Source organism: Dryobates pubescens, chromosome 3 (genome assembly GCF_014839835.1).
Source record: "Dryobates pubescens isolate bDryPub1 chromosome 3, bDryPub1.pri, whole genome shotgun sequence".
Lineage (NCBI taxonomy): Eukaryota > Metazoa > Chordata > Aves > Piciformes > Picidae > Dryobates > Dryobates pubescens.
Genome location: NC_071614.1, coordinates 45,581,748 through 45,604,402, shown reverse-complemented (window position 1 = coordinate 45,604,402; position 22,655 = coordinate 45,581,748). Strand labels below are relative to the sequence as shown.

The window sequence follows — 22,655 nt, the reverse complement described above, 5'->3', positions numbered from 1 at the left end:
CATTAAGCTGCACTCCTGGGAGCTTGCCCTAGTATAGTTTGTAATGCAGCATACCAGGGGCATGGACATGTCAAGGACAAGAGTATTTACCAGAATCCCTGTTGCTAACACATACAGTTGCAGGCTTCTGTAAAGTCCTCTTACCATACTGAAAAAGGTCTCCATAATTGGAATACGAAGATATATTAAGTTGTCTGAAAGTTGTTTTATACCTTCAGACACTTCTGTATGTAATCAACATTGATGCCATTTCTTTTCAGCTTGCATAAAATAGTGTTGTACACACCCTCTAATTAGAGCCACTATGTTGCAACATATTTTTTCATCTGAGGTAGCAGTAAGCAGACAATAATCAGGTTAAAAAATAAAGACTGAATTGTAAAAATGCCACAAAATAAATAATGCAAGGATAGTTCATGCCCCAGAAACCTCACAATTTAGGACATGAAGAAACAATTCTTAAGGGACCATACCAAACTTACCTAACCTTCCTGAATTGACATTTACATTGTGCTGTATTTGAGTTCATATTTTAAGGGATAAGCTAGAAATATTGCATATTGTTCTTATGTGCACTATTGAAGGCTATGGTATGTCTCACTGTTTGTAAGGCAATGAGCCTTCATGTCAGGCATTATCATGTTATTTAAGACAGATATTGGGAAAAAAAAAACACATAATCAGAACACTGGAGCTGATGGGAGGAACACATCTTACTGTATTTAACCAAAGTCCTGGTTCAGAACAAATAAATAGAATTTTACAAGTTCAGTACAGCAAGATATACCTATGCTCAAAAGATCTGGGGAGGGCAGAAGGGGACTAGATGGTATAATTACCATAGTGGCAAGGAGCAAGATTTCAGGCTGGGTTCCTATCTCTGCTATGTCACATAAAATTGCATATTTTAACTCAGTAATACTACCACATTGATTTCAACACCAATAGCTACTCTGTTTTGGTTAAACAGAGCTAATTTGCTGAAGAAATATCAGCCTCAACACATTTAGTTACAACTCCACTGGTTTCTATCTATCCTGAAAAAGTGCAGCCTCTAACAATTGGTCTTACAAACTAGGAGGCTGCTGTTTCTGGGGGGAAAAAAAATACAAATTATAGTAAATATATGTCGGTCTAGTGCTACAGTCAGAAGCACCTGAATCTTGAGACAATTTTGTGGATACATACTTCACTTAGGAATGAGTAATTGGACCCCCACTGGATGTATAGCCTACTAGATATTGTTGAATGAGTTCTGAAGTTAGATGAAGTATTTCTCCAGCAGAAGCTAAAGGCTGATTTAATCCTATCTCAGGTGCTGGAGGGCTGAGTTTGTGTAGCTATAGCATGCTGTAATCAGATCAGTTTTATTTCTCATACATGACATACCTCCCACCAAGTCACTCCAGACACTCTAGGTTCTCCTTACCTTTGTTTTGTCAGGTCAAATTTCAACATTAGAAAAACTCAACACCAGAACCAGAAAGTATTCAGTTATCTATCAGAACAGGCAAGGATTTTCATTTGAGGGTTTTTTCTGGTCTTAATTGTTTGGGGTTTTTTTTTGGTGGAGGTGAGTTGGTTTTTTACACTCCTTGCAATCTGTCTCTTTTTAAAGGTGGGAAACTACAAGGAAGGGAAAATTAAGTCATGTGCCTCTGCTTTTGCAAGGCCCAAACAGTAAAGCAATATTAGCAGCACAGAGCTAGACATGATCTACAGAGCCATGTGCCATATAAAGCTCAAAGGAAAATAAAAGATGTAAGAGGCAAATAAGCAGAAAAATTTACATAACCTGCTTCACTTCAACCAATCCTTTTCTCGTGAGTTTTGCTCAGAATGAACTTCAGAGAGAGAACAAACCATGTGTGCCAGCGTGATGTACTACTCACAGTATTTTTTTCTATGATTATCACTGTTTTCCCTTTCAGCCATTAAAGCAACAGACCAGTCAGTGGACACAATTTAGGCCTGTGAATCCTCAACGGACAAAAATGCAAATGCATAAATCCAGTCAAAACAGTATTAGAGTAATAGAGAAAGAATAGATAAATTGCAACAACCTTCCAAAAGGTACCTTAAATGAGGCAGAGTGATTTCGAGTTGAATACAAGGCTCAAATTGATTCAGGTTACATGCCTGTAATACTCAGACTTGGTCATCAAACAAAGAGAGCCAATATTTGTTAAAATTGTTTCAGTCATTAAGAAATATGCTAATTACCAGCTCAGCTAAAGACCACTCCACTAAGCAAAACATCCCCTGACAAAAATATTCTTTAATTTCTGTAATCTAAGACAGGTTCATGAAGAGGTAGAAGGGGAAAAAAAGATTCATCCACTCTCAGCCATTTTAAAATAAGGATTCATTTACATGCTTTAAAATTAACTGCAAAGAATCTTTTCCACCTTCTTCAAAAAGAAGACAGCCTGAAATTTATTTCCACTTCATATATACAGAAGCACCTACCTTTTAACTGAAATCATGAGCGCGCTTCTTCATAACTTAGCGATTCTATGTAATGGTTTACGAAATTAAGCAATGCTACCAGCAAAACAATTACTGATTGCTTTTAATGAAGAGATGTACCTCACCTAACAAATAGTACTGGTCTGCAACTTCACAACTTTTAGGCATACAGCTTTATAGCTCTTAAAATGACACTGATAACTACTACCTCTAATGCTATGAAGCAAAGCAATACCTTCACCATCCAAGTTTTGGTTAAAATTTCTAATTACTCCAGGCAGTCTTCATGAGTATTTAAATAGTGCTAAAGGTAGGGGTTATTATTTTAGATCTCATTAGCCTTTATAAGGGATAAAAAAAAAAATAATAAAAAAATTAGGCCCACTAAAGGGATAATGTAATTTTACACAACTGGAAAAAAAAAAAATTCCTTGGTATTTTCATACCAAGTTTTTCTTTACAGAAAACTATTCAATTTTTAAAAGCAGAATGAAAATCGCATGAAAAAACAGCAAATATGCTGACACTAAATTACAGCCTTCTTAATACAGTGTAATTTAACAGTTAACAAAACAATGCAATTTCCTTTGCCATTTCTACCTGTGAATTTTCAAAATCTGTTTTCCAGTTGTTAAAAGCTTTCAAGCAATCCCCACATTGCTCAGCACCTGAGTCACAAAACTACTCACTGTGTCAATCATTTGATGATTCAAAATTACCTGAAGAACTACCTGTGTATCTTTTCATGTAATTTCAGATAAATTCAATAGATGTTTTTAATATATCAAATATCTGGGAACTGCGATTATGACTCTGTTTTCCAATAGTCATCTTCGGTTTTACTGTGGGGTGAGAGCTGCGATTATGACTTTGTTTTCCAATATTCATCTTCAGTTTCACTGTGGGGAAGGAAGGTGGTTATACTAAACTACAGTGAGCAATGACTTTTCAAGGATACATTAGAAATGAAAGCAGGGTGAGATCAGTGAAGATTTCAGGGCACTGTTTATTTAACTAAGTGTAACTAAATCATAGGTATATAAATCAGAGCATGTATTTCTTGACATATTGATTCAGTTGATTTAGTTTTGAAAATGGAAGTGTCAAAGATCATAAAACAAAAACATCCCCAGCAATAAAGCTCATGGGGTTCTTTGGAAGCAGTCTATTTCTTACATGAGTAGCTGTGAATTGGCATGTCTTGCTTTTACCTGAGGAAAGCATTTACAAAATTATCTGCTTGTATAGCAACGAATTACTGCAAACATACTTTTGGTTTCCCCACATCTAGCAATACATTTAATTTTAGGTCAGAGAAAAACCCTATTAGAAACTAACACACAGGCATCTGCATAAAACTGGCAGATCATCCTTTATCTACCTTAAAAAAAAGTGGAAACCACCCTCTTCCCCCTTAAAAAAAAAAAAAAAGCAAACCCTGAATAAATTGACTGGTAGACTGTCACCTGGTAGACTGTCACTGTAGCCAAATATACTTTATTTTGTCTAATTCAGTGAAAGGATCAAGAATTTAAAAAAGATGGATCAGAGGAATGGTGATTAATTTTTTTATACATGATCTGGACTACCAGATAAAGGCCTAAACAAGTCATGATTTCTCTATCCATGCAAGGACCACAATTTTGCAGTACAGACTTCATTAGTAAGAGCTCTTCTAAATGAACTCAGACTAGCAAAAATTAAGATTCATACCTCAACATTTCTCCATGAGAATTATACAGCTCTCCACAGAGGTAAAAACAAAATGCAGACAACTGAATACATAGAATAAACCAGGTTGGAAGAGATCTTCAAGATCATCGCGTCCAACCCATCAACAATCCAACACCACCTAAACAACTAACCCATGGCACCAAGCACCCCATCAAGTCTTCTCCTGAAAACCTCCAATGATGGTGACTCCACCACCTCTCCAGGCAGCCCATTCCAATGGGCAATCACTCTTTCTGTATAGAACTTTTTCCTAACATCCAGCCTGAACCTCCCCTGGCGCAGCCTGAGACTGCATCCTCTTGTTCTGGTACTGGCTGATACTGCTGTTGTTTTTTTTCCTGTCCATCTAACCATGTGAACATTTTTACTACCAGGTCAAACGAGAAAACTAAGCAACCATCAGAGGTCTCTCCTTCAATGCAAAGGAAATTAACAGCTAAGGTCACAAGACAGACATTTGGGGTACTCTCTCCTAGCATGCAATCCATACATCTCTTCACAGGAGTATCAATACAGGTTAACAACTTCACCAACTTTTAAACTCTCTGGGGCAATTGCAGTTAAGTATCACAGGCTTCTTTCAAGGTGCCAGTCTTCAACTCAAGCAAGGGAAGAGATGGCCATCACTCGCATAACAGCAGCGCAAATACTTTCATTACCTGATTCAAAGACTAACTTAACTGTAAGACATTTGCTTGTGCCAAGTCACATGTGAAATGGCACACTGTGGTCGTTTGAGGCTGTGCCTTTAAGAATAAACACTGCTGGAACACACTGGCTAATGTTTTTGGTACTAGAACCAAAACATTCTGATATTCTAAACGAATTTCATTGGTTGATAAACAAAAATTCAGCTTTAGATTGTGAAGCGGTTGGAAAATTTTTTTTTTCCTCAGTTCAGTTCGGTTTGGGAGTTGGGGGAGTTTGGTGTTTCAGCCTGTTCTCCCTGCCTGCTTCTTCTGCGAACTGCTGGACTTGGCCTTCAGATAAGCAAACACTAATCCTGCATGGGCTTTTGAAGCTTGCTAACAACTCTTTTCCTTAGTAACTTGCCTTTCTCTCTCTCTAACCCCTTTTTGGGGAAAAAGGGAGGTAAGGGGGGGAGAGAGGGGGTTCCAAAGAGGGGATCCCTCCCTGAGGGAGGGATCTTTGTTGTGTTATTTGTCTTTGCTGTGTATTTCTGTGTATATATTGTAAATACCTGTATATATTGTGTTATATATAACCTGCTTTCCATATATGCTTGTAAATATATAGCTTTTGCTCTTCGACTGAGTTAGCTGTGGTTTCTTACTCTGTGGAGGAGGGAGAGCTAAGCCCTCTCTCAACCTACCACATTTATTGGCTGCCCAACTCGGGGCTTGCTGACAAATTAGTTTGATTTATTGCTTGCTTAAGTCGAACGAGCAAACATGAAGGTGTTTTGGCTTTTTGAGCGTCTGTTCTTCTCGGTCTTTGGTGTATTGATCTACAAGTATTGCCTGGGTATGATTATCGATAAGATAGGTAAATATATAATGCAAAAATTATATTTGTGGTTTAAGTACAAGATTCGGCTTCTGTATGATCAGTACCTGGAATTCTTTTATGTTAAAAAGTGCAGGAATGTTACATCTAGCACACTCCCTATTGAGATAAAAGAGTTTAAGATTCCGCTCGGTGAAAGGGTAATTTTAAGTGATGGCTGGGATCCAAAGCTGATTTTCTTGATGTGTGTAGTCCTGCTGATGATGATAATTAATGTGTATTTGTTGGTAGCACTGTACCGGGAGAAAAAAGTGTCCAAGGCATGTTTTGTTATAAAACGGAGGGTTAAGAGACGAAAACGCCACCCTAGCTCTGTTTCAGGAACATCCAGTGAGGATGATAATGGAGAATCTGTGTCAGTTAAAGATAAAGCTAAAAAGTCAATCGGCAAGGCAGCTCTGAATAGCAATGGTGATGATTCTGGCAAGCAGCCAGGGGCTACAGTAGCCCCAAACATGGCGGCTCCTGTGTCCCAGGCAGCCACCATTAACGAGGCAAAGTCATTTCCTCCTTCTTCCATGGCAGGAGCGGAAGCGTCCTCCAAAGCAACTAATCTGTCTCAAAGCTTATCAGCTTCTGATAATAAGGCAGCTGGAAACCCAAACACAGCTCCAGTAAAGCAAGTAGCAGTTTTAACAACAAGGAAGGGTAAGACTAAAGCTGATTCAGGAGCTGACGGGGATGCACAGCAAGGTTCTTCTGCTGGGGAGGAAGAGAAAATCTGTCTTAAAAATATAGCTGAGTTATTGAGATCATCAGAGGATCGAGATGCATCTCTTGGTAGGACAGCAGCTAGTGGTGGTGCTTCTCAGCTTAAAGGGATCTTTGAGAGGTTGTTGGGACCACAAGTTGAGGAACAGGAGGCAGAGGAGCAAGAACAAGATGACATAACCGACTGCTCTTCACCCCGGGAGGAGCTTAGAAATGTAAGAAAAGACTATCTCAGAGCAGATAAGGAGCCAGTTCTCGCTTGGCTTGGTAGATGTTATGATACAGGTGCTCCAGCTCTAATGGTTGGAGACAAGTCAGCAGCCCAGCTAGGAACTCTCTCGAAGGATAATGGAATAGATAGACATCTAGGCAAGGCTCTCGGTAAGGTTAATCTGTGGATACGCCTTCTAATGGCGGTTCTCATGAGATACCCTTCCCGAGATGATCTTCCATGGAATCCTAAGCCCTGGACTACCATAGATGAGGGAATTAAGCGTCTGAGAGAATTTGCTGTTAGAGAGGTACTCTATGGTGAACATGAATCTCTGAATCCTGATGATGTTCCTGTAGGAAATGGTCTTGCTAAAAAGCTCATCAAGCTTGCTCCTTCTAATTATGCAAACATTCTGGCAAGCAGAATTGTAGCAAGAAATTATGGTGGAGCTCCTCTTACGGTTGGCCAATTCACTGATCAATTGAGACAATTGGATGATAGCATGACACGTGTTTCTTTGGTTTCAGCCATTGAAACTCTGTCTGGAAAACTGGAGAATTGCATGAAAGAGCTGAAGGATGAATTTAAAAACACCATCTCCCAATTGGCACAAAGAGATGATTCCAATTCTTCCTCCAGGTGGGTACAGGTTTCATCTGTGAGGAATAGACATCCTCCAAGGAGGTCATTCCAAAACAGATCAAACCAAAACAGACCACCAAGGCAGTCACGTAGGACTATTTGGATTACCCTGCGTGATCAGTTTGGTGAGAACATGAACAGGTGGGATGGTCAACCAACTTCTAATCTTTTCAGGAGACTGAGAGAACTGCAAAGTGGCAGAACCCGAGGTAGCAATACCAGAAGGGTAGCTGTTACTTCTACAGTTCCCCAGGACAACTCTAGTAGCTCCAACAGTGGCTCCAGTTCTAACACTGCACAGTGTGCTCGTTGCACCTGTGGACATGTTCCCCATAACTAGGGGTGCCCTGCCTCCCGCCAGGGGGAGGAGAGGGGTAATACAGATAACAGAATCTATTGGGATGTGTACATCCAGTGGCCTGGCACTTCACACTTTCAGAAGTACAGGGCCTTGGTTGACACAGGAGCTCAGTGCACCATATTGCCATCAAATTATCAGGGATCAGAGTCCATAACTATTCTGGGAGTCACTGGTGGATCTCAAGAGTTAAGTAAAGTGGAGGTTAATATAAGCTTAACTGGTAAACAATGGAAAAAGCATACAGTTGTGACCGGACCTGATGCACCTTGTATTTTGGGAATTGATTTTCTGAGAGAAGGGCGTTTCAAAGACCCTAAAGGTTACAAATGGGCTTTTGGAGTAGCTTCTGTAGAAATTGATGGACAAAAACTGAAGCTGTCTGCTAGACCTGAGCTTTCTGATGAATCTGCAGTTGTGGGACAACACAAGATTCAGGACATTAAGTTGCCGGTTGCTTCTCGGACTGTGCATCACAGACAATACAGAACCAACCGTGACTCTTTGTTGCCCATTCAGAATCTGATTCGTCAGTTGGAGAGTCAGAAAGTCATCAGCAAAACTCATTCACCTTTCAACAGTCCAGTGTGGCCTGTGCGAAAGCCGAATGGAGACTGGCGTCTGACAGTGGACTACCGAGCCCTGAATGAAGTAACTCCGCCTATGAGTGCAGCAGTACCAGACATGATGGAACTCCAGTATGAGCTGGAATCCAAAGAGGCCAAATGGTATGCTACCATAGACATTGCTAATGCCTTCTTCTCTATTCCCATAGCAGAGGAATGCAGGCCTCAGTTTGCTTTCACCTGGAGAGGAATCCAGTACACTTTCAACAGACTGCCAATGGGCTGGATCCACAGCTCCAGCATCTGTCATGCAGTAATCCATGATGCTCTGGAGGAAGGTGGTGCTCCAGAACACATCCAGTTCATCGATGATATCATCGTCTGGGGTAAAACTGCTGAGGAAGTCTTCGAGAAAGGCAACAAAATCATGGACATTCTCCTGAATGCAGGTTTTGCCATCAAGAGAGACAAAGTGAAAGGTCCTACCACAGAGATCCAGTTTCTGGGAGTGCAGTGGCAGGATGGACGCCGACACATTCCAGTGGATGTGGTAAATAGAGTCTCTACCATGGCAAATCCCACGAACAAGCAAGAAACTCTACGTTTCTTGGGGATAGTGGGATTTTGGAGACTACACATTCCTGGATACAGTCAGATTGTGAAACCTCTGTATGATGTGACTCGAAAGAGGAACAGTTTCCACTGGGGACCTGAACAACAAGCAGCCTTTGACCAGATAAAGCAAGAAGTAGTCCAAGCAGTGGGTCTGGGACCTGTGCGAGATGGTCCAGACATTAAGAACATTTTGTACACGGCTGCAGGTGACAATGGTCCAAATACAGGTATGGTGAAGCTTGGCAGATTGACTACATCACTCTACCACGTTCTCGTTCTGGTAAGCAGTACGTGCTTACTATGGTAGAGACAAACACTGGATGGCTGGAAACTTATGCAGTCCCACATGCAACTGCACGCAACACCATTCTCGGTCTGGAGAGACAGATCCTGTGGAGACACGGAACTCCAGAGAGGATTGAGTCAGACAACGGAACTCACTTCAAGAACAACCTTGTAAAGAGCTGGGCAAAAGAGCACGGTATTGAGTGGATTTTCCACATTCCTTACTATGCACCAGCTGCAGGGAAGATTGAACGCTACAACGGTTTGTTGAAGACCACTCTCAAAGCCATGGGAGGTGGATCTTTGAAAAACTGGGAGAAACATTTAGCACAAGCAACCTGGCTGGTGAACAGTAGAGGTTCAGTGAACCGAGCTGGACCGGCACATTCAGATCTGCTACAGAAAGTAGAAGGTGATAGAGTTCCTGTTGTTAGGGAAAAGAATCTGTTAGGTAAAACTGTTTGGGTATTTTCGCCCTCAGGAGAGGCTAAACCTGTCCGAGGGGTGGTTTCAGCAGAAGGTCCGGGTCACACTTATTGGGTAATGCAAGAGAATGGTGAAATTCAGTGTATTCCACAAAGAGATTTAACTTTAGCTGAGAGAGTTTAATTTCAGAATGTTGTACAGCTACAGCGCGTCCAAAGGAAAGAGTCCCTGAGGAATCTACGGTGCACGAACTCTGAGAACCCTGAGAGCCCTGAGTCAACTGAGAGTCCCTGAGTCCCTGTTTCCCTTTTTCTTCGCTTCGTCTGCGGAGAGACAAACTGTTTTCCATTTTCTTGATTTTGGATTTTCTTGGACTTCTGAATCATCTACATCTGAGTATAGCCGGAATGGACGATGAACTTAACTTACGAACTGTAAATATTGTTCTGGATTGGATGGACAGTACGAACAGCCAATGAAATTGTTTAGAAAGGGGTGGACTGTGGTCGTTTGAGGCTGTGCCTTTAAGAATAAACACTGCTGGAACACACTGGCTAATGTTTTTGGTACTAGAACCAAAACATTCTGATATTCTAAACGAATTTCATTGGTTGATAAACAAAAATTCAGCTTTAGATTGTGAAGCGGTTGGAAAATTTTTTTTTTCCTCAGTTCAGTTCGGTTTGGGAGTTGGGGGAGTTTGGTGTTTCAGCCTGTTCTCCCTGCCTGCTTCTTCTGCGAACTGCTGGACTTGGCCTTCAGATAAGCAAACACTAATCCTGCATGGGCTTTTGAAGCTTGCTAACAACTCTTTTCCTTAGTAACTTGCCTTTCTCTCTCTCTAACCCCTTTTTGGGGAAAAAGGGAGGTAAGGGGGGGAGAGAGGGGGTTCCAAAGAGGGGATCCCTCCCTGAGGGAGGGATCTTTGTTGTGTTATTTGTCTTTGCTGTGTATTTCTGTGTATATATTGTAAATACCTGTATATATTGTGTTATATATAACCTGCTTTCCATATATGCTTGTAAATATATAGCTTTTGCTCTTTGACTGAGTTAGCTGTGGTTTCTTACTCTGTGGAGGAGGGAGAGCTAAGCCCTCTCTCAACCTACCACACACACAGTAACAAACCACTTTACATGACTTCCCTTGGTTAACCTTATGATCTCACTAGCATATCTCCAAGGAGGCTATTTTATCAGTACCTGTTGGCCAGGCTAGTCACATGCACCAATTGCAGTATTTTATCAGTCTGGGAAGAATATAAATTAAAGCACATATTAATGCTTTATGATACATTCAAGCAGACAAGGATCTGACTGAGTTTAGCAAAATTATACCACCGATATCTGAATGCAAGAGCAACCTGTGCAACTGCAAAACTTTGCTTTGTTCTGTCCTGGTCCAAGGCCTCCCCAGAAGCTATTTCTCTTCCCTGACACCAGCTGTAGTCATGGGTCAATGAAAAGCCACTATATTTCATAGCTGAAAACCAGAACATCAGCAAAACTAACAGCCAGGCTCTGTTAGCAGATTTGAAGAATTTGGAAATAATCACTGTATCAGTTCAGCTGCAGCAGAGATTACAGGACCACCAGCCCTCTCCACAGGGTAAATGTAGAATTATAGCAGGAACTACTTCTCCTAGCTTTAAAGCGAGAAGAGCCTGCCAGGTTCTCAAAAACTGTGGGGGAGAACAGGGCACCACCACCCCAAAGAATAACAAGCAGCAGCTGAATCTCCTCCCTGCTCAGACTGCCCTATTTGAGCCCACAATTACTCTCTCAGGCCACATCTTTCTACTCCACTCCCCGATGCCCCCAGAAACCCCGACCTTCTGCCTCAGCACAAGAATTCACCAATCAAAGCAGATAAGCATATCATGTGAGGGATGGCACACACACTGAGGGGAATTTCCAAGAGCTCACATACACCTGCAGCATACATGGATACACATTTCCACTGTGAAAATCACAAGCTGAGCAGTGATGCCGAAGTATACACACTACCTGCACAGCTCTTACACTCAACTGCAGCATCTAATTTGTAATCTGCTCTAATACACCTGCAATCACATTCCACCTTCCCTTGTCATTCCCTTGTACAACAATTATTCCTAAGTGTATTTTGCTAGGAAGGTGGTACACAAATAACACAGACTGAAAGAGCAGAAAGCAATAATTTATTCTTTGCTGACATCAGACATGCTGTACAGCTCTCCAAATCCAGTAGAGTGTCTACTTAATCTGCACCAATCTTCAAGAAGTGTATTGGGGGGGGTGGGGGGGGGTGGAAATAAATAAAAGTGTCCCAACAGTCCCTGGCTGCCTTGCAGTCAAGAATCAGGAACAGTACATGCTCCCCTTCATCACCACACTGAGCCCCACAACCTCACCTTTAACAGACTTATGCTTCATTGCCATCTCTGAAAAAAAAAACAACAAACAAACAAATTATCACAAATTAAACAGCCTCTTGCCCCACCTCTCCTCCTCCTTCTTCAGAACTGCTTTCTTCCCTGATCAGGGTCCTTTGTAGAAAAAAATTACACCAAATCTGTTTGGTTCAACAGATCCTGTTAGCCCAGCTGGAGTAACTACTCAATGGCTTTATTTCCTTAAGGCATTCACCTTCCATTTCCACTCTCACTATTCTGAGAGGAATTCTGTTACAATTGAAGTAAAATGCCCTTATCACGACACTGTAAAAAGCAACTTGTGTCCAGTTATGAATAATCAAATTGTTTGGTGTTTGTTTTATTTTTAAAGAACTTTTATTGCAATTTGTGTATTTCAAAACAAGTAGGCTCTTACTGCAGCTATCAATTCATTTCCTATGTTTCCTTTTAGCAGCTGCAGCAGCAGTACAGATGTCCATCAGCAGAGATGGAAGCAAGCATCCTGGATCAAGAATAACAAGCTCAGTTAAGGGAAGAACAGAGAAGATCTGTACATGCAACAAATACAGCACATACAGCAATATAAGTCATGAACACTTCCACAAGCTTATGAAGGAAAGCCAAAAAGCAAATATGACAGACATTGCAATCTCAGGGATGGGAAAAAAGTATGTTCAAGGAGGAGAAAAATGGGAACAGAAAAACCCAGAATGGTCTAAAAGATCAAGGAATAAAAACTACCACTTTGTTATGAGAAGCCTCTTTCATACAACCCATCTTGTTCAAAACCACAGCTTAGATCTCTCAGAATTTCCTTATTATTTGGTTTCTACATCACAGAGTTCACAGGATCATAGAAATTCTAGGTACCTAGAATCCAAGAAATACTTATTAACCTTTCAAATCCTTATTGGTTTTGTCCCTTTTATTACTCACTAACCTCCAGACTGATTGCTTCCCATCTGCAGTAGCTGAATATAGAAATTGGTAGAAAAATCTGTCTGTAACTTCAGAAACAAACAGCATGCTCTTTAATAGCTTTTTCATACCCATGTCCACCTTAGCAAAGTACAGTCAAACACTTCTTGAATATATAGCTCTCTCTCTCTGATGGCATATTGCTAGACCAACTGCAGATAATATTTTTATATAACTATTTGATAAGTGGATGACACGTAAATTTTTTCTCTATTTCAATTACTATTACAATGTTTACAAAAACAGAATACAAACACCAAGCCTACATTAAAACTTTTCAAGTAAATGATCTATTAGTACACATCTGAAAAGGAACAATCTATTCAATTCACTTTTGAACCCAGAATCTCTAACATTACACATCTTCTCACAGTCTTCCAAAATTGCAAGGTTAGCTCACAAAGAAGGTTACCGTTTGAGAGCCCCAAATCCAATGGAATAGGGCCAGATTCTTCAGAAAGGAGATGGCAGAAACACATAATTACTTCAGTGATACTAATTTCAAGAACTCCACAAACAGACCTTGCAGTAGGCCACATTCCAAACAGATGGTCCAACCTCATTTGTCCAAAGCTCCCAGTTATTGTTACTGGTTAAAGAAATAAACTGTTGTTTTGAGAAAAGACCAAGCAAGTGACCCTTAACTTTACCTCATGGTGGACCAGTAATGTCTTCCATACGAAATGGAAAGCAAGACCCTAACTTCAGATATATGACAGCTTCCAATTACCTACTTAACTCAAGTTTTGACCATTTGCTATTATAATAAGAAAGATGAGAAACATAACATCAGGAGCTAGAAGCACATCCTATCAGATAGCCTGCAATAATCACACAAAGTCAGACAATGGATACATCTACTTATTAAACAAGTTGGTCACTAAACAGGGGAGAACAAGTGAGATTGCTACACACATCTATGGTCTTTGTGATCTATACCGTATGTCCCATAACCAGCTATGAGCCATCAGAGAGATGGGATCAGGACTGAGCTCAAGACCAACTTGAAAAAGAATGGGAAGCCACAGAAAGATCAAAGTAACAGTCCCATACACCATAGAAATCTAAACCATGAAAGACGAGCAATTGCAAAAGCTGGAGACCTTGTATTTCCCCCTTTTTCATGAGCACATACATTTAGGCAACCTAATTTTTCAGTGACATTTCCACTGCTCCCCAGGATCAGGTTCCCTCCCATAGAAAGACTGACTGCTGCTTCTTCACAACTTCAACTGTGAAACGAAACATTACAACTACAGACAAGTATCGCTCGTCCAAACCTAGTAACAAGGCAAACAGGACTGTATATCTTTATAACGTTCTGCGTAAGAGCTAGGCTCTCCAGTAAGAAGACAGACATTTGTTTCATTCTTCTCCAAAAATCAAGATTCTTTTGCTGTCATGCAGGTACAGCTTTAACAAGTTCTTCGTTCAGTTGATGATAACCTAGAATGATTTGTATAGCCAAACAAACAAAAGAAACCACAACACTTCACTACCTTATATAACCTGATTTAGGTCTGCAAAGGCAGGGGGGGGCAAGTATTGATTCCCCTCCAAGATCCCAGCAGTGACAAACTCACAGAGAAAAGATCAGCAACTTAACATCCAGAAGTCTGAGGGAAAGGAATCTCTAAAACCACAACTGTGCTGCACTGCCTATTTCTGTGCCTCAAATAAGTGACTCAAGAGCATCCTGTTCTGGAAACAAAGAGTCCCACCATGGCTGCAAAAGGGTTGTTCTTATACTCTTCCCCATGTTTCAGCACCCAATTCCAGGCACTCAGACTGGCATATCTTCCTGGAACATGCAAAATACTACTACACATAACTAATTAATTTCAGAACAGTTGGGAAGCTGCTAGCTTCTGCAGTTTCACAAGTCTCTTTATTCATATTTACAAAACTTCCAAAAGAAGGTGGATGATGACCTACTAGATACATTCTCACAGCTTAGCGCTTACAGGGTGAGAACACAAGCAAAGCAGGCTGGTTAATGCCAAAGCACAGTATTTTTGTTATCTACATCATTGCCATCCCATATATTTGAATCCTCTGTGGGATAGATCTCGGTGACCGCAAAGTCCAAAAATCACAAGACACAGTCGAGTCACACTTTTCCTGCAGCAGCAAGACCTCAAAGCCAGCTCACAAAGTCCCACCAAATAAAAATTTTATCTGAGCCTTTCATGCCTGCACCCTAAACTTTGTAACTAAAAAAAATCTGAAGGGTTAACAGTCTGGGTCACAACTAACAACACAGAGTATTTCCAAACCTGGATGTATTACATATCTTGCAAAATTAATTAAATGAACTCAAGCCACCAGTTTTGCAATTTCTGAAGTAGCACAATGCATCTATTTATTAGAGAATGGAACTAAGCCCAGGCAACTGAGAGCCATCTTGCAAATAATGCTTATGCAACCTTTAATAATGACTTCCACAACAACCAACCAGAGTTTTTATTATTTGGAAAATTTCACTTCTAAATTAATTTATGACAACTCCCCAAATCTAATGGGACAGATAACTGAACCTACAGAGGAAATCGGCCTTCTCTGAAATCAATGTGGTATGGATTTTCATAACTAGCCACTCTTAGCTAAGATGCCTGCATTAAGTTTTTGCTCTCATTTTTAAAATGTCATTAAGAATTCCTGTATCCCTGGTTCCCTTTCCACTGGAAAAGAAATTAATTCCATTTTAAGGAAAATACTAAAACAGCCGTTTCAGACTTCAGTCTTCAGCACATTACCAACAGGAAGGAACAGCAATTCAGCTGTTAAAAACCAACAGGGAAAGTAACCCATTGAACAACACAAGATGACCACAAATAATGACAAGTTTAAAAAATGAAGAAGAAATACAAAAAATGGAAATCATATCTCTACAATTTTCTAATATGTATACGTAAACCTGGTGAAAAAAAATTCCATCAGTTCCTACACAGCTACAACAAATACTTGACCGACTCAAAGCGTAGCCCCAAGTTCATCATCACAGCCAGATATTACTGGAAGAAATGGCCAATGTCTGCAACAGAAGACAGCAGCGAACATCAAGCCCAAACAACTCACCATAACTTTAGAAAAGGTGGAAGTAGAACGCAACCAGCGATATAATAAAGATGTTTTTCATCTGTTACTAAGGGAAATCCGCATGAATTCTCTCTCCCCCCCCTTTTAGTCTCTTTTCTCCCTCAAGTTTCTTTATACCTGCATGCCAAGAAAAGGCAGAGAGTGGAGGTTATGCATAAATTCATGATAGAAAATACTGTTTTAGAACAAAGCTGTGGTAAGTGGGCGCATGTCTACAAAATAAAAGGCATTGTTACTCTACCATGTACATATACACATCCAGCAATCAAATCTTACAATTTTATTTTGACAGCTATGTGCAGTTATATTTTCACCAGAGGTTTGCCTTTCACATTAATACCTGGGTTTTAGTGATATCACCAAGAGATGAATCAAAACTGACATTTGAAGGCAGAGCTGTATTAACAGTTTTGGAAGAGAATTCTCATCCCTGAAATCTGTAATTTGTCTTTAATTACTTCACAAAGTTATCAGTTGAACAGAAATAAATTTGTTTCTGACACACATTTAGAAACTGCCCAATATAAAATTGCTCAATTCTATGGAGTAATAACTGTTTCACAGTGCAGAGCAATATTAAGCACCCTTGATCCGGAGAAAGCCAGCAAATACTGTTAACATGATACTTTCAGAAGTTGCAGAAAATAAGCTAAAGTGAGTTCTATCATTAGGTTGCTTACAGTGCTCAAGTAAACTATAGAATACAATCATCAACACCAGTGTGTTATGAAAGAACCTGCTCCATCCTCTTCTGGAATCAGAAATGCGACATTTTCTCTAGCATCCGCACTAACTCCAGTTATTAAACTGAAAATTCCATGGTGCAACATCAAGTGAAGTTCATAAACCATTAACATTATTTACATACAAAGACAACATGATGCACACGTTAGTGGATTTATACTGTGATAGACTTAATTTTACGTAGCTCCCACTGCCCCTGCCTTTCTTACAGATACATTTCCATGGACACTTTGACATTATATAAACACCTCCAGAGATGAAGATTATTCCATAACTTAACAAAAATCACATCCTTGTAAGAAGGTGTTACCTAAGAGATGCACATTATGTACCTCAAATACATTAGATTCCTGGGTTTCTACTAAATATCAGCATAAAAGGCTGGTCATAATTTACTTTCAGGTAGTAAAAAAAAAATTAAGCAGACCAAGGCTGGATAACTGTAACTGGAAAGGATAAACAGGATTAAGTAACAGGTGTCTGAAAACACATAATTCAAAGTCATGCATCAAATACAGTACATAGCCTTACTGGCAGAGGGGAAACACCGGGTTTGAGCCTTGCTTTGAAAATTAATACTAAGTGATTGAAAACCACCTGGGTATATTACTGACGCACACACAAGAGAAACAACACAAGCACTTGTATCCCCAGAGACCTTTCGATGCATCCGAAAGAAAATAAAATCTTTAAAGGTGAGCTTTGCTTTCTCCCAGGGAAGAGGGAAAAAAAAAAGGGGGGGTGGGGGAGGTGGGGGGGGTGGTATGGAATGAAACACCACAAGAAAGTTAAATACTTGGCTACACAGAAACATTTGTCACGCCGCCCAGCAGTGACAAAAATCCGGATGCACTCAGAAACTACATAAGCTGCACAGCTGGCAGTGAAGATGAGAATAATAATTCACTCACCGGTCACACACAAACACACATATAAATGTACATACACACACACACACGCGTATATATAAAATTTCACCCACACACGTACAGACACACATGTGGGTACATCTATCTCCTGCGAGGCGAAGGGCCGGCGCACCGAGGCCGGGGGTAGAGCCGGCAGAGCCGCCCGGCGGCTGCCCCGGCCGGCGCGGCAAGCCCAAGGTGACGGCCCGAAAGCGAGGGACTGGCAGAGCCTCTGCCCGTGAAGGACGCGATGCTGCCCTCAGACCCGGCGGCCCTCAACGGTTGCCCCCCAACGGTCGCCGCGCGCCGCCACCGCCCCGCGCATGCAGCCCCTCAGCTGCCGCCTTACCTCAGCCGCCGCCGGGGCGGGAGACAGGGCGGCCGCCGCCGGCGGTCCCGCCGCGCTGCGCAGGGTGCAGGGGCTGCTCCGAGGCGGCGACCTCCTCCTCTTTCCTCCTCCGCACACTGTGCTTGTGCGTGCCCCTGTGTGTGCGTGTGTGTGTGTCAGTGTGCAACCCGTCCGCATACCCGCCCCACAACGGCAGCGGCTCCTCCTACCCCTCCCTCCTCCTCCGCCTCGGCGGCCCCGCCGCCGCACCCGCCTCAACCCCCGCAGCGAAGGAAAAGGCGGCAGAGAAGGGGGAAACCCTTCAGCCTAGGCTGGGCGGGCCGCGCTGTTCTCTCCTCCTCCTCACCGGGCCGCGGTCACCCGCCCCCGACGCTCGGGGCCGCGGCCAGCGCATGACAAGTGGGCGGCGGGGCCGCGGGTGCGGAGCTCCGCCTGCGAGGCCGGGAGCGCGGACTTCGCGCTGCGACCCCGTTCCTCTTTTGCAGCGAGAGGGGTGCGCAGAAGGTGTTCTGCGAGGATGCCTAGACCGACGTGCCTGTGTTTACTACATGTATTTAAAGGGCGACTGAATGAGCGAGAAGGAAATTCCCTGTGTGCTCGCGCCTGGCCTGCTGTCTTCAACGCAGAAACAGAGCCGAAGAGAAAAAGGGGTGTTTGAGAGGTCGCTGGAGGGATCCCAAGTTCTCACAGTCTTTATGTCAATATTACGGCTGGACTCCCTGAGGTTTATTTGAAGCGAAGTGTAGAGGAGGCTCAGTTCAGGGCAAACAAGCTGAGCTAAGAGCACAGACAACCAGAAACATGGGATTCCCTCTACGAATATTCTCTGGCCAGCGCTTTCACGGATCCTGTCTGACTGCAAACCGCTGCCACGGACTGCCCGTGCATCACCCTGTGCCTTCTCTGTGCTCCTATAGTTGTTGTCATTATGTGCTTAACCTCAGTTTTCTCTTTCTCCTTATGATTTTATGAGGAGTATTTTTCTCCATGTCAAGAAAAAAACACAACATAAAACACCCCAAAAACCAAACACAGTGCTCACTTTTACAGCCAAAGCACCTTGCTTTTCTCCTACAGCCCTCTTGGTTAGTGAACTGTTGAGTTTGATCAACTGAGGCCTGAAGTCTGACTGCCTTGAAGGGACACAGGCACCAAAAGCTGGTGACAACAGTGTGAAGTAAAGAGCCACACCAAGTTACAGCTGAAGAAGTCTAGGGTGAGCTGAGGAAGCAGTGGAACAAAATCTAAAATGGTTTTCCTAGACAGTCATAATAAGGATGTTGCATTGCCACAAACTACTCAACTTGGTAGTGACCAGAGCTTACACTGTTGTACCATAAACTGTAAAAATCCTGGAACAGGGCTCCTCTCTGGCTTCAGGTGCTGTACCAGGATGTGACAAAAATTATTCTGCCTTGAAGAGCTGACACAGTGCTCCCAGAGCTGCCGTGGAGATGTAAGCAAGGGGGTGACCAAGAGCAACAGCAACAATGGTACATGTTTTCATGGACGGCCTGTCAGCACAGCACACCTACAGAGTGAGGGGTGTCTGTAATTGAGGCAAGTATTATTTTAAGCAGATGTTCATATTTACCTATCTACTCCATTCAAAATTCCTTATGGATATGGAGGTAGAGGTAGGTCTTTAGAAATTTATGAAGGGAGGAAAAGCTGCAGCTAAGGCTCAGGGTGGGTTTATCATGCAGACGGAGGTGTGGAAAGGAAATGACAAAGGAATCTGCATGAGAAGCACATGAGCTGGATGAAGGCCAGTATCACAGTCAGGGCTAAAGGGATCGAGTTAACACAAAGGATGTAGGCGCAGCAATTACAGCTATTAAAAATGGAGGGCATTGGCTTGAATGTGAAATAGACACGGGGCTAGTGGAGAGGTTTTTATTTGCAGTTCTAGAAGTGTTTGTTTCTAGAGGAATGAAACTGACACATTTGTGGGTATAGAAATGAAGTTCTGTCATTTTCAGTCCATTTGGGTTTGGTTTCTTGATTATTTGGGGGGGGGGGTGTTGTTGTTGTTGTTGTTGTTTTTAATTTCTTTTTTTTTTTCCATTGGGCTGCATGTAATTAAGTAAATTATTGCAAAAGTAGTACCAAAAAAATATTTAAATTCCAGTTAGGCATAATGGCTTACTCATTAGCAAAGAGTATTGAACTGTTCTCTAGGAATCCCAGAGTGGTTTGTCTTCAGATGTGTAGAGCTTGCACTGACTAGAAGCATGGACACTGTTACTCTGGTCCAATAACATTGTTTGGCTTTTCCTGTAATTTCTTATCTCCTTCCCCTCAAAAATGCCTTCTACATGACAATAAGCCATGGTTGCCTATGTGATTTTGTTCCAGGGAAAAAGTCAGTCCTATTGTCTTTATTATTGTAGTTCTTAAAACAGTTTTAGCAAAATGTTTGGGTAACTGCATCAAATACTAGTAGTGGTGTCTCAGAATCAGTGTAAATATAGTGTCTTTAGAAAAATCCACTCCATGTTTTTTTGCAGTATTTGCCTTTCCACTATCAGTTCTCTGAGCTGATTTGTTCATTGAAAGAAGGGCAGTTATCAAAGGAACAGCTGTCAGCACCATGGCTCTGCAATGGGTACTGGAAATATTGGTTATAACTACAGGAGGACTTTGCATTAAAAGATGTTTAAAGTTGTAGAAAGTAAGGCCAGAGGGAAGGTCTGAAACTCGAGATGCATCCGAGAGGCAGCGTCAGGTCCACATATCAAGGTTGATTTGTATGTTGTAAGTTTCATTGTGGTACAACTCTTTACACATTTGGACTTCTAAAGACAGTGCAACTGATGGTGACACTTTTGTCATTGTTTCTCCACTGATTTCCTCTAGACTTCAGCAGTTATTGGGCCTTAGACAGTTAGGAATTATTTAGGAGTAAGAGAACCTCCAATTTCAGTATTCAGTAGATTCAGTATCACTAAGGTTGGAAGAGACCTCAAAGATCATCAAGTCCAACCTGTCACCACAGACCTCATGACTAGAGTAGGGAGGACACTACTGCCCACTGCAGGCTTGAACTCACAACCTTCCCATTAAGGGTCTTATGTGCTACCAACTGAGCCACACTATATATTTGTAGCTGTCCCTTAGGTTGACTTGAAATTATGTTGAAAGTTTGGTAAAGTAATGTGATCTTTTGCTTTTATTTCTTATCTGATAGAAGGGTGCAGGACACTTTACAATCCCACCCCCACTGTGTCTTAGAATATCCACTCAAAAGGCGTTTATTCTTAGTATTTTGTTTCCAGGTTGTCTAAGGCAAATTTTTCCTTGAATATCAGCCTGTCTAGTCATTGAAAGTATGCAGTAGGTGTAAAAGCACAGTAGGTATTTGAAGTTTGAACGTGCAAAATTCAGTCAGGATGTCAAAGGTGGGGGTCTACACCAGTAGCTCATAGACCAGTAGCTCATAGTCAATGTATTCAGTATCACTAAGGTTGGAAGAGACCTCAAAGATCATCGAGTCCAACCTGTCACCACAGACCTCATGACTAGAGTAGGGAGGACACTAGTGCCCACTGCAGGCTTGAACTCACGACCTTCCCCAGTAAAGGTCTTATGTGCTACCAACTGAGTGTGATACAGGTCATGTTGATCTAGCATGTGTAGTGCTTCTTATTGATGTATACCACTGCTTGCTTGGGCCATTAATGTCTTCATTTCTAAGCCAGCTCCTAATTATATATGTAGAATACTAAGGAAAGTTTCATGTCTGTAATTAAGCACTGTTATAAAATACTTGCACAAATGCTCCCTTTGCAGCTTTTATTTTGGCCTCATTGTGTGTAAATGCTTCAGGGCTATGATACAAGTCATTTCAGAGCTAGCAATGAAAGACCTTTTTTCTTGATTACAGTCCTTAACTTGTGCAAGCTTAAGAGGACGCTTGTCATCTTTTTCAACCCACATGGCTAAAAAAGTTTTGTGCACATGGCAAAATAATAGTTTCCTATTTCACAGGCAATATGTCTGCATAGGCTTTTGAGGCAGACTGCTCTGCCCTTACTCAGGGCCTACTGGAAATTACATTAGGATGATTCTCAAGCTAATACTTGTCACAATATGGCTTATTAACCTGGGTTCAGTGCTGTACACAGTAGCTACAGTGCATGTAGCTACATGGCTTCTGATCCGGTCACTCTCCAGGGAGGACATTGCTGCTTCTTCTGCCAAAAGGCTCTACTCAGTGTGTTATCATCTGCCACTGATGGTGCTGCAGTTGATAATGATGGATAAATGCTGGTCTTGGTAAAGTCAATAGCAAAGCATCCACTTATATCAGTGATTTTCCAAGTCTTACAATGCAGCCAACTCTGCATGTCTTTAATGTGAAAGGCAACCCAATGGTCACTCAAGAGGCAAATTGCAGACTGTAGCAGGCACACTGATTTCTCATCTATTTAAAAAAAAAACTGGCTGGGGCAAATAATTGTGATTTAAAATACCCTCCTTTTTTGTTTTTTTAATTACCAATTTTATGAACATTGCAGACCATTTTGTTACAGCTGAATGCAGACAAAAAGCTTGGAATATTTTAATCTAACAGTTAAATTTTTGGCAAAATACTTGAAGATCTTGGCAGTTTTAACTGTAGATATCTCTACC

The 22,655-nt window shown here is 41.6% G+C and overlaps 1 protein-coding gene across 4 annotated transcripts in view; it reads right to left on the bottom strand.

Annotated features, from left to right (window-relative positions):
* The window catches only part of PLCB4 (phospholipase C beta 4), a 229,744-nt gene extending 211,544 nt beyond the window's left edge, over positions 1 to 18,200 (bottom strand). For all 4 annotated transcript variants that reach the window (XM_054180088.1, XM_054180091.1, XM_054180090.1 and 1 more), the window contains exon 1: positions 18,021 to 18,200. The gene's annotated coding sequence lies outside the window, so the exon portion shown is untranslated. The remainder of the gene's footprint in view (positions 1 to 18,020) is intronic.
* Between the last annotated feature and the right edge of the window lie 4,455 nt (positions 18,201 to 22,655).